This window comes from Protopterus annectens, chromosome 2.part0 (assembly GCF_019279795.1).
Source record: "Protopterus annectens isolate FY-2018-M chromosome 2.part0, PAN1.0, whole genome shotgun sequence".
Taxonomy (NCBI): Eukaryota; Metazoa; Chordata; order Ceratodontiformes; family Protopteridae; genus Protopterus; species Protopterus annectens.
In genome coordinates, this window is record NC_056728.1 from 261269928 (window position 1) to 261283437 (window position 13510).

Consider the following 13510-nt stretch of genomic DNA (forward strand, 5'->3'; position numbering starts at 1 on the left):
TGTGTGTGTGTGTGTGTGTGTGTATATGTATTGAGTGTATGTGTATACTGTTATGTGTGACAATTCAGTGAACCATACTTTGTTAGAAGTCTTGTTTCTGTCTAATAAAATCATTGCAAAGTGGACTCTTTGAACAAAGTAATTGTGTGTTTTGCAGGAACAATCCCACACACCTCTATGACTGCAAACTCTTGAGATCACACAGTATCGGGGGTGGGTGAGTGAATCTTCCTTACCTTTGTGTTCTACAGACACCACTTATACTACCCTGCTGCTCTGTTCTACTGTCACAAGTAGGTAATTTGCTGTCTAAGCTTTTGGTGTTTTGACAATGAACTTGTGAGAGACTGAATTTCAGTAGTGGGGCATTCTTTCTATAGACTTGAGATGACAGTTGCCGTATTTTTTGATACTGTTCGTTCTTATGAGATTTTTCATTGTCTGAGTATTATTTATTTGTATTTGATAACCTAGTTAGAGCACTGGACCACTTGGACCTTTTTTTCAGACCCCATCTGAGAAGTTAGGCAACTTGCTTAAAAAAGAGTCGCACTGTAGCTAAATGAAAGATGATAGAATCAAGCCCTAGGCTACAGGAAACAGCTTAAGATCTAATAGCCTTAACCCAGAGTCTGCTGACATTTGTCCAGTAGACTGTAGGAAGTACAGACTGAGCACTAGTTGTCTGAATTCCCACTTACCAACAAATCTGAATTCCTCCCTTTTGTGTAATTTACCATTGTCAGTTATGACAACAATACCTAGTCCCATCTCAAAAATATAGGCTTTAAATCACTAATCAAAGTTGTACTTGTGCCTGTCAGTTTGATTATTTCTTGTAACTTTGATTATTTATTGGAACATGGAATAATAATATAAACACAAGATACATCATTTCTTTGGTTTTAGAACAAATGGGTGCCTACTTCTACAGTTGAAATGGCACTGGACATGCTAACATCTCCTTTAGACTGATGTTTTGATGTGAAATGCTGGTAGCACAGCTGAATAATACTTGTTCGGTTTTGAGCTGATGTTTCAGGTCCATACACTGTTTCTCTTGCTGTTTTACATTCGCACATCACTGTTCCCAGATCTGAATCATATAGTCTGTCAAGTTTTTGTCTTGGGAATTGTCAACTTTGAACATTAATCCCTGAACACAACTTATTTCTCCTTTAAATAAAATGAATATGGCATTTCTTTCATTACTGATAAATTTTTACTAAAGGCATCCTATTATTATAAGTTTTTTCAGTAACTACAGTTCTAAGTCTCAGTATATCTTTGGAGTTCATTTACTTTTCATTCTGTCATTGGTAACAGAAGGATTATCTAATGAATCTTCCTTCAGAAGTTTGTTTATGCTTCCCTGATTAGTATGTTTCAGTTAATATTAGTTATCTAATCTTATTTCACTTCCAGAGAGTACAGCTGTAGGTTAAGAACATCCTCAGCATTCCCGTAGGATCACGGCTCCTTTAGTGTTCAAACTGGCATCTGTGTGCATCACAACAATTTTATTGTTATGCACATCACAGGATATGTTAATATAGGTGCATCATTAGCTAGTTTCATGAATGCAACAAAACTTGTGTTTGTCATGGCTGCTTTCGCAGGTTGCATCTTGCTCTAACAGGTTTCTTAGAGGCATTGTTGTTGCAAGCAAATTAAGAGCAAAATTTGTATGGTATTGTAGCATGTCTATAAACATCTGCAGTGCTTGGTTGCCTTTTTGCTTTGGTATATACACATTTGCTGACTTTTTCTGTCAGGGTTTGAGATTTGTCCCACTTATTTTACATTAACTCTTATTTAACTTGAAATTATGCTGTTTTGATCTTTTCATCTGTTGTCTTGGCCCATTGTTGCACTCCTCTCATGTTTGACCCCCTCATAATAGACCATCTGTTATGTTTGTAAGACCTTCTTGCCTTCACTTACTTGTGCATTAGTTGTTTGGAATGCCAAACAGAAATTTAAGGAATCTTTATTTGCCTAATGTTGTATTACTTGGGCACAGTTTGGATCTTTCTTCATGTAGGTTTATCTGCGTAAACTCTGGTTTGTATGTAGTACTGAAAATAACTTAATAGTTGGCATTGTCAGGACCATTTCCTCCAGTGTGAGCCATTGTTATTGTTTTTTAATCACTTTATTAACATGTTATCAATAAATACAAATGCATATTTTGCCTTGCCACCATTCTGTTAATGTGTTGCTTTTGCTGTGATTGTTCCATTTCCTGTTATATTCTACTCCAAGACACACTGGTACTTTTGTTGGAACATTTTTACTGATAGTGCAACAGAGTTTCATTTTTATACAACATTCTTGTGACGAACTTACTAAACCTGTAAATAAATCAACATAGTTATAAAGGGCATAATTGCTAAAACTGTGCATAGTGTTAAGGTTGTCTCTTTTACTGTTTCTAAATGTGTACAGAAACACATTTTCTCTGTGCTTTCACATTGTGAATTGCTTTACCACTCATACCTTTTCATTAGCCAAATAACCCATAACATTAGGAGAATTAGATTCTTTAATTTTAAAGGTTTTAAAGACTTTTGTACTAATTTATATGTAGTTAGTTTGATACGTTTTTACAAAATTGCTCTACTTGATATTCTGAGTACATTAGTAATTTACCTAGAGTTATCTGTTCACCTCCTCTGAACTGTGGCATATTAAAAGCATTTTTAGGAATATTACTCTGTACCTTACGTAGTTTAAATTCAACATTTCTTATTAATTCACAGTATTTTTGACAAAAGTCTTGTGTCCTTGCCTGAGTGCTTCTGATACATTGCCAAACTTCAGTGTAAAAATACTTCACACTTCATTAATAATGACAGACAGACATTTTTTGTTTCTGTTCAGCAACATGCAGGGTCTTTTGAAACTTTTCCTCGTTTTACACATCTTACTCATCTTTGAAAATAGTCTCTTTTCTAGCACAGATTGATTATAAGTCAGCAGTTCTTATGCTTATAACCATACCTGCTACATGAAGCTTGAATCTCAACTGTGCAATATTTTGTGTGCCTCTTAAGCTGTTTCTTGTCTTCATTAATAGTACAATGCATTCTCACTGTATTTTCTAATTTATTTTTTTCCAATTATTGCATTTTATATAACTTGTGTATTTTATATACTCGTAGGAAGTTCTGATTTATATCTTATCAACATTCCTCTTGCAACATACACATGCAAACTAACCTTACAATGTTTTGATATCTTAACATGTGACATGTTACCATGTTATACCAAGATGATGTCTAATATTTGCAATTTATATCCCCAGAACAACAGCAACATAATATGGATGTAATTCACCTTTAAGGGTACAGGCCTCCTAAACATCCTGTCACTGTGTAATCTTTATTCCAGCTTAAACAAGAGAGAAAATGAGAACATTCAAATGAAGTACATAATAAATCTTATCATAATATAATGTTCTGTAATGAGCAGTTCAAAATGTGTTCTTGCAAGTAAATATCAAAAGGTGGAATATTCAAACCTAATCATAGTTAATATTTTCCTTTGTATTCCAGTGCTAATCCAGACATTTTAAATGGTTTTGGTAATATAATGCTTACATTTCAAAGGAAAATTGGGAAATAATTCATAAGAGCCAAATATGCAAAGGCTTATTTATGTTAGTGTTTGTGGACAAGAATGTCCTTGTATATAGGACTTCCGAGATGGCTGCATATAGAGTAACAGCTTAACTCTAGCTCTCACAGTGTGAAAATAGAAGCTCAACAGAGAAGGCCAGTAGACTTTTGTGTTTATGGGTAAATTTCAGTAACTGGTTAGTAAGTGTACTGCGTGTATGCCAGGAAAAAAGAAATACAGAGCACTTGGAAAAAAGCAGCTACAAAAAGTGAAGAAGAAACACTGATTGGGGAAAGTTCGGCAGCTGTTCAGCAAAAACAATGCAACCTCCAGACATGATTTCCAGTAACCTACAGGAAGATGTAAGACAACTTCACACAGACCTGGTTAAAAAAAACAAAACACTGATGGAGTATATCACACAAACAACAAAAAGTTGGAAAATTGATGAAGCTTTAAACAGGTATTCAGATGAGTTAGCTTTAAACAGGTATTCAAATGAGTTGATAAAGCTGCAAAAATCAGAGGTTGAAATGAAGAGAAGGATGGCCAAATATGAGACTGCTCAGGGAGAGCTGTTTAAAAAAATAATAGAATTAGAGGACAGAGCACGTAGGGAGAACCTGAGATTTTTAGCTATACTAGAGGACCTGGAAGAAACAGATTGCTTATTTGTGCTTTTATAACATTAATACAACTGGACTGGTATTGGACAGCAGGAGTTGTTAGTTGAAAGGGCACACTGTGTGTATGCTCCAAACCTGGCTATGAGAAAGCATCCTAGACCTTTAATAGTAAAGATGCAATCCTACCAGCAGAAGTTGATTCTGACAAAACTGTGGCAGGAGGACAAAATACTAAAGGTGGGAGGCAGCAGAGTGTGGAGAATGATTAGTCATTGTACACCAGGCAGAAGAGAACTAAATTCATTCTACTATTCAGAGAATGATGAGACACGGGTGTGAGATTCAAACTGCTGTACCCAGCTGTCTTAAAGGTATTCTTCCCCTGGAGGGACAAAATCATTTTTGATGAAGTACATGCTAAGGAGGAAATACAAAAGTTTGTCCAACAGAAAGTGAGCTGGGAAACTGAATGAGATTATGCTTATTGTTCTTCTGGTAATAAAGACCATAGAGGGACCTACCTGTGAAACCTTTTCCACTGTTTCAAAAGGAAAATGTTGGAGAGAAGGAAGGGAGCTCAAGAGTTGACTAGAAGAATCGAGAGTATGTTGGAAATGAAACAGAGACAGGATGTGGGAGATGGAGATGAACAACAGTAAAACTTGTAACTTAATGTGGGATTACAAAGCAAGAATTATACTTGTGAAATATGAAAGAACAAAAAAATCTGGATGTATTGGACTTTTTCAGAATTTGTTGGACTTCTGGGGGACTGTAAAGTATATGTCCTACTTCATGGCTTTAATGTTTGGAAAATGCTTTGGGATGGGGAAGAGAGGGGAGAAAGTTAGCTTGAAGTAAAGAAACATTTTTTCCATAATACTACTATTTTTGTGGTGTATGCTGTTCTCTGCATGGTATAAAGTAAAGTTTTCTTAGTTATATTTAAGGATAATGGGGATGTAGGTGTTGCTGTTCTTTCTTTTTTCCTTTTCTTTCTCTCTTCTCTCTTTCTTCTTCAGTTTTAAGAAATATAAGCACTGCGGTATAAAAAATTATGGTTAAAAGAGCAAGACAAAAGAAAAAATAATGTGCTTTCATTCTTGGGGGAATAACTGGGTTAAGGACCTTAGATTGATTTAGTACCAAGTTTTAAGAGAAAGCAAGTAAATAAAAAAGAGTATATTGAATTTTAAGAGGCTTTTTTTCTAGCAAATGAATGTATGCTTAGCAGCAGTTCTGTATCTGGCCCTCATGTCTCCATGGAAACAATCTGATAGAGAAATTGGTTACAGTCTGGTGGAGAGTGATTGGCTGGAGGGAAAAAAAGAAACTGGCTAGGAGATATTCTCTGAAAGTATTCACGGTTTTCCCAGCTGGGAGAGCTATAAAGATAAGACAAAACCAGTTAGCACTTAGGAGAAGCAAAGGCTGCACCATTCATCTTATAGTGAATAACCTTTCTTTTGGGTTAACGCAAGTTTGTGAGTGTGGCTGTCAATTTCAGACAGTTGTTCCTATTAGGAGGATAAAACTTCAATATTTGAAAATGTGCATAGCCTTGTATGTTAGTATTAAATCAATAAGTTTAGGTGGGTATTTTTCAGGGCTTTCATTAAAACAAAAAGTTTTGTAAGATGTGACGTAGGCTCAAACGGATATGACAGCTGTATAAAGATTCAACCTGCCAAACAGTGTACGCATGCAACACAAAAGCTGCAACTAGACATTTAACAAAAACGTTGTTATACATAAAAGATGGGAATAATAACTTATTAATTCCTGTAATGTCTTTAAATGTCAGTGGTGTCACAGATAAATACAAAAAAGAAAGATTTATGAACTGTATTAAAATATGTAGAGTGCAAATAGCAATGTTACAGGAGACACAGATGGAAAGAACTGAACATGTGAAGAGAGTAAAATCCCATGAGTAGAAGAGCTCCCTGGTCAGCCTCAGTAAGAAGCTGCGATCCCTGATAAAATCCTCCAAAGCTAGTTAAGAAAACAAAATCACCACTGATTCTGAAGACAACCACAAAGCATTCTATAGCTATGTCAAGAATCTCAATGGCAACACTCTGATCTGCACTGAGTTGCAGCACAATGGCACGAAATATACAGACCCATCTGATATTGCCAACATCCTGGCAGATAAATTTAGTGCTAAATTTACCCCTCTCTCACCCCCTAAAGGACCCATCTTTATACCGGAAGAATGCAAAGTTCCTGTAATCACGGCTGCACAGGTAAAAACCACACTCTCCAAAGCCAAGAACACAGCATCCATGGGACCAGACAACATTCCAGGCTGCATTCTACATGAACTACAGAACAAACTGGCACCCCACCTAAGTACCATGTTCAATCATAGCCTCACCTCAGGCTTTGTGCCTGCTGAATGGCGCACAGCGACGGTTATCCCACTCCACAAGGGGGGAGCCACCACAAACCCCGGGAACTACCGCGTCATTAGCCTGACGAGCCTGGTCTGCAAGGCCATGAAACGTATCATTGTGGAACTTGTAAACAAAGACATTGGTAATCTCCAAACTCTGGACTCCACCCAGTTCGGGTTTGTAAAAGGCAGATCATGTCTCCTAAACCTGATAGACTTCTTTGAAGCAGTCACCAAGGCCGTAGACGAGATTAAGGTGCTTCACACAGCCTATCTAGATCTTGCCAAGGCTTTCGACACCACCCCCACTTTGGAATTATAGATAAACTCACTAAACTAGGTATAAATCCTTATGTCACAAGATGGGTTGCTCACTGACAGAACCCACACTGTGAAAGTAGCAGACTCCAAATCCGACTTCAGACCAGTGACAAGTGGAGTACCACAGCGTTCAGTCCTGGGCCCTCTCCTGTTAGCCTGTACTTCAGAAAAGTAGATACCAAACACAGAAGGTCTTTGGCTAACGAAGTTCGCAGATGATTGCAAACTGGGAGCCATATTCAAAACTCCTAACAATGTGGACATCCTGCAAAAGGGCCTCATTGAGAAAGATGCCTGGTGTCAAAGCCATGGCCTCAAGCTCAATGCCAAAAAGTACATTGTCATCCCCTTTGGTAAAAACTCTGTACCCATGAACTACAACATAGGTGGGTAGTATACTTAACACTGAAAGTGTGATAAGAGACCTTGGGACACAGGTGGACAGTAGTCTCTCCTTTGATAATCACATCGCCACAGTAGTCAGGAAATCCTTCTACCTGGCACACTTCATCACAAAAGGTTTCTCATCCAGAAAAAAATAAGTCATTGTTCCCCTCTACTCATCAATCATTAGACCCATTATAGAGTACAACCCCCCTTTTGGTATGTACCTCACAAGACATCTACAACAACTGGAAAGGCCACAGAAACACCTCACAAAGAGGATTATCTGCTTCAAACAGATGCCCTATGCAGACCGTCTCAAAAAACTCCAGCTTTACTCCGTCACATATCACCTACTCAGAGGTGATCTCTGCCTAACATACAAAGCTATGTCAAACCCAGAGCTGTTAGACATGCTCCACTTAAAGAAATCCCAATCCGTCCGAGCTACACACTCTAGGGACCTAAACCTTGTCACCACAATAAACAGAACATGCCGGAGGGATAGATTTCTGTCCCAGAGAATTCCCATACTCTGGAATAAACTACCTATCTATATCAAACAAAGCTCCTCATTAGCACTCTTCAAGAAAAATCTTGATTGGATGGGAAATAGGAAATTCACCCCAGGGATCAGTTCTGTGGCTCTGCTCAACAGTGGAACAGGAAAATAATTTTCTTGGGTGGCAAAAGCCAGGGTACCTTTTTAGCTGGGCTTGTATAGGCCGTAAGGCTGATGGCCTAGTATCTACCTATGTATTTGATAAAGAAAGGTTTTCAGGATGTTTATTCAGCAGAATAACTGGGACAAAGGAAAAGAAGAGTACTTGCATTAATTGTAAAAGGAGCTCCAGTAGTGATAGCAGAGGATAAAAAAGATAATAATATCAGATTTGTAGTGCTAATGGGCTACTGGCAAGGGAAGAGGATTTCACCTAAAACTACTATAATGGAGCTTAAGAAAATTCTGGGAGAAATGATCAGTTTTCAGCAAGGAATATCACTTGTAGGTGGGGACTGAAATTTTGATTTGCGGCAGTGAAGATGTGCCTAGGAATCCCTGAAGGGAAAGTATAACAAGGGAGGGTAGATTTTGAAGAAACGTATGAAAATATTTGACATGGGTGTGAATTGAGTAATAGGAGTTTGGAGTGAATTAAAAAGCCGGGCTAGACTAGACAAAATTTACATTTCACAGGAACATGTATATTAAATTGAAGGTCTTGATAAGCACCTAATAACTGTTTCAGATCATGTGCCAATAATAACTAAAATAAAAACACAGGAGAATGAAATAAAAATGAGACACCCGCGCTTTCCCACCTATCTGTTGAAAAGAGAGGAATTTAAGGAATGGGTAGTGGAGATTATTCTGGAGCTATTCCAGAAGATAAAAATTACTTCTGAAAATATAGCTAGGGAGTGGGTTAAAATTAAGGTGGAGTTTAAAAATAGGGTGGAAATAAAAGAAAGGGTGTTATGGTTAAGAAATAAGAATTATTTAAAGGTATTGATCTCACAAAACAAGAAGTGGATCAACTGCAGAATGCTAAGCAGAAAGTAAGGGATTACCTCAATAACATACATGAGTTTAGAAAGATTGCTATTAAGCAGTTCTTTTATGATAATAACACCAGAGCACAAAAACTTTTAGCAAAACAGGTAAGGCATCAGCAAGTAGAAAGGGCTGTTGCCAAGCTTAGGAAGCCTATAACAAGAAAGGTAGCAAGAGATCCTGTAGAGGTATTAGAAATATTTCTGAAATTCTATGAAAGTCTGTATAAAATGGAGCAATATGGAAATCAAGAAAAGATTCAAATGGAAATGTTTATGGAAGAATTAAATATACCAAGGTTAGAGGTAGATGAAGCTCAATTACTAAATGTTAGGATAGGTGGAAATGAGATAAAAAAAATTCATGTATAAACAAGCTACAGGAAGAGTCCCCAGGAATAGATGGTATTCGTGTGGAAGTTTGGAAGCTAGGAGGGAAAAGCTGATAAAGATCTGGAAGGCTTTGTTTAACAGTATTTTAAGAGGAGAAGTACTAACATCATGGAAGAAAGCAGTGGTAGCTGTAATACTTAAAGAGAGTAAAGATCCATCTTCATGCAGGCCCATTTCAATACTGAACCACAACGGCAAAGTAATGTCATAATTGATAGATTATGGATCAGTATGGTTTTGTGGAGGGAAGGCAAACATCTGACAACATTAACAGAACACTGATGATCCAAAGGGAAGCAGAATGTAGGATAATGCATTATTGTTGTTTGTGTGTCTTGATGCATAGAAAGCATTTGAAAGAGTAAGCTTGGACTTTGAGTAGGGCAAAGGAAGCATTTGCATTTCCTGAAAAAAAATTATAGGGTTGATTAGGAGGCTATATAAAGGATCGGACGCAAAAATTTAAGAGGGTGGGGTCCTCTGATAATTTCTGCTTGAGCAGAGGGACCAGACAGTGATGTCCTGTTTCCCCTTTATTTGCATTATATTTAGAACCATTGGCAAAGGAAATAAGGGACTCAGAAATTTAATGCTGCAGTTGGTATGGTAGTCAAGAAAAGCTGGCTCTATTTGCAGATGATATTGTTTTATACCTTACAAAACCAGAAAGAGACATTACAGTGTTGTAGAACATTTTGAGACTTTTGGGATACAAAATTAATGAAGCTAAAACAAAGGCAGTAGTGGTAAATTATGTATCCATATATGAATCGGTTCAGCAATATCCATATTTATGGGAACATGATAAAATGAGGTTGGGACAACCCACCACTGGACCAGTAATCAGGGAACCTCAATCCTCACCACTGGCAACAGTGGGGGATGTACACTAGGAGGATAACAAGTACACACACAGTATTTCCAGATGTAGCTCTCTGCTTAAAGTGCAATTTCCCTTAAGACAACACAGAGACCACAGTCAGTCGGGGGATGGTTTCTCCGTCTTTCTCCATATTCCAATTAAGACTCCCTACTGCCACAGCTATAGAGTTGAGAACTCAACTGAGTGACCAACCCAAGACCTACCAGCATCCTCTCTGTCCAGCCAGTGCTTTGTGTCCCTGCCCAAGTAGCTAACGCACACACTCTCTTTATAGTTTGATTTACACACACACACTCTCTTTATAGTTTGATTTACACACACACACACACACACACACATACACACACACACGCACACACACGCACACACACGCACACACACACAGACACACACAGACACACCTGGGAGAGGCTGGCACAGGTTTACTAGCTATGCACCCTTCTGCCCAGACTATAAGGTGGTTACCACTGCCACTAGTCAACTCCTTGTCATCTTCTTTAAGGCCCTTAACAAAGGTGTCCAATCTTACTGTGTAATATTAATATTAAGACAAATGGTAGTTTGACCAAGAGCAAGGCTATTAGGAGTGGCCCACACTATGTCACCAAATAAATATGCAAGTACTCTCAGAACTTAAATAGCTCTACACAGATCAGTCAGAATGAAAGGTTTAAGTATATTTAATAATAAATAATAAAAGAACAAGATAATATTCAGTATATATACACAGTGACATCAGAATTAAAAATCACAGGAAATACTTAAAACAACAATGAAGGACAGTCTCAAATAAAGAAAAATATCTAAACTAAGCTTTGCTATATTCCTGACTGTATCTGAGAGCGCTACTGTACCCTAGAACCTTACTTCATTTGAGCAAGGCAGATGTTGTGGTGAATGGATCTTGTGCCAGGTCCAAGACAGAATACTCTAATATCTGAAATATTACTGCCGGGATAGCTTGCAGAATTGCATCATTCTTGTCATCTGACTATATCCCATGTGAAACCCCCACTGCTGGAAGCTAGCAGTATTTAGCAGCTACCTGTAAAAATGCATAGACCCCAGATCTTTGGCAGATGCTGGAAGTCCTAAAACAATTAGATTCATTCATGCTTTTAAAGCTACTAATTAGCTCACTCTGAAGACAATAGAGAAAGCTTCTCAGCACAGACTCCGTGTCTCTATCTGCCTTAAACTGAAAGATACTCCCCAGGATTTACAAATCTTCTGTGTAAGACTAGATTTGTCTTGCACGGAAATGCCAGTTTAAGAGTATGACGGCAGCGCGCCATGCATATTAATGAGGGTGCGCTGCCTCAACTCTAAAGCCTACACTGAGCGTGGACGAGTGTAGGGGGTGTGTCGGACTGCCGAGCAGTCCAAAAATTCACGCCCCTGCAATGAAGAAACGCCAAAATTTCAAGTTACATGAGCGAGTCCGCTCACATGTGCACAATGTAAAACTACACTCTCCCATATGTTAAGCAACTGACCAAATTAAAAATAGAAAGAGTTTTTTATTTCTTTTTTTATTTCATCCGATATAGCTGCCCGTATTTGCGCGGGTTTGCCCATTGCTTAGCTACAGTTAGCAGCTTAGACACCAGAAGAGGATAATAAGAAAAATAAATGCAAATTAAGCAAAATAGTGATAGCGTAGTGGTTAGAGCCTTCGCACAAAGAGCAGGCATTCCCGATTCGAGTCCCACTACTGCACGTTCCATTTTCTGTTGGAAATCTGTACAAAAATATTTCCTGACATTTTTTTATGTATAAGTTTTGTAAAAAGCATTGAAATGTTAAATGTAGTAGTGAACGAACTATAAATATATATATATATATATATATATATATATATATATATATATATATATATATATATGAAGGTGAAATGGTTATGCATTCTGAGGCACGAGTACCCTATTTTAAGCAATATAAAGTACTGCTAAGCACATTTTACCAGTATTGAGCATATTTAAATCCAATTGCTCATAGCTGCGCACAGCGTTAACCAGAGCAATGTCTGTGCGCGTAGCTGTGCACCACGCTAACCAGCACAACCACAACGTATTTGCACATAGCTGCGTACCGCGCTAACCAGCGCAACGTCGAGCAACGTTGGGCAAAGTCGGGCAAAGTTGAGCAAAGTCGGTTAAACATGGCCACACCTCCTTTACTGTACCTTAACCAGTCAGGTCTGCCCAGTAGGAAAATAAAAAGCAGTGACAGGGCTCGAACTCAGGATACTGTGCACTATAGTCACAGTACTTAATCACTAAGCCATGACAGCATTTCATAAACATGCACTTTCAATAGACACATATCCATCAAAGGAATTTTAAACATTGCCAACATCAGCTAAGCAGGCGTGCCTACAGCTGAGTTTTTCCAAAAGTGGCCAATCACAAATAAGTGTGGGAAATGAGGCATATTTGAGTTCCACAGGCGGGACATACTTGCTATAACTGGTTGTAGCTTCCTTCTGCAGTCAGCATGGCCGGTGTTGGAGAAGGCACTCGATTTAGAGCGCAACGCTGAGGCATTGAGGAGTCCAAAGTAATGGTTTGGCTCCTTGTCCACAATCATGAGGAAAGACTCCTGCGGGGCCAGTACCAGGGTACCCAATATAAAACGGAGTTCTGGAACAGTCTTGCCCGTAATCTCACCAGTGCCACTGGTGTTCCTCGGATTGGTGAGCAGGTCAGGCACCATTATTCTGACCTAAAGCGACGTAGGGAGGATCTACTGGACCCGTGGATCCAGGAATCCCATGCGATGCCTAATGCCCCAGTACTGAGTAAGTAGCCATTGTATTAAGTAGTTAAGAATTGCTATGCTTGTCTATACTATGGGTAGGTATGTCTCAATATCACTGCATTTACTTCACAGCTGCAGGTGTCCAGGCTATGAACCAGCAAGCCCATGAAGATAGGCTGCAAAGGCTGCGTCATCAGGCAGGTTAGTAATTCTTCTGCATGTACTGTTATATAAAATAAATGAGAGAGCCTTCAAAAAGTGTTTTAACCCGATAAATAAAGGTGTAATAATCCTTTAATAAATGTATAATCCCTGGAGTGCGTCTGTGTCATTTTCTTTGATATGTTGCTGTACTGTTGCATTCTACAAATAGTAGTGTTGTATTAAGCAGTGTCAACCCACACTTTGGTAGACCCATATAACGTGGATGAAGGGAGTGCCAGTAGCTTTTATGCATATTTATAGCCCTCAACTGTTGGTTCATGCCCAGCATGTACAGGTTAATCTGGCACATGAGTAGCTTGGTGTTGTGTTCCCCAGAAATGTCAGTGTGCTGCCAGAAATGTAGGG

At 38.4% G+C, this 13510-nt stretch overlaps 1 protein-coding gene across 4 annotated transcripts in view; it reads left to right on the plus strand.

The window, feature by feature from the left end:
* Window positions 1-13510, plus strand: part of SRFBP1 (serum response factor binding protein 1) — a 1736845-nt gene that overhangs the window by 87425 nt on the left and 1635910 nt on the right. Inside the window, exon 2 of one of the 4 annotated variants that reach the window (XM_044060736.1) lies at window positions 158-217. The exons of the other annotated variants lie outside the window; for them this stretch is intronic. The gene's annotated coding sequence lies outside the window, so the exon portion shown is untranslated. The remainder of the gene's footprint in view (window positions 1-157; window positions 218-13510) is intronic. 4 annotated transcript variants of the gene reach the window in all.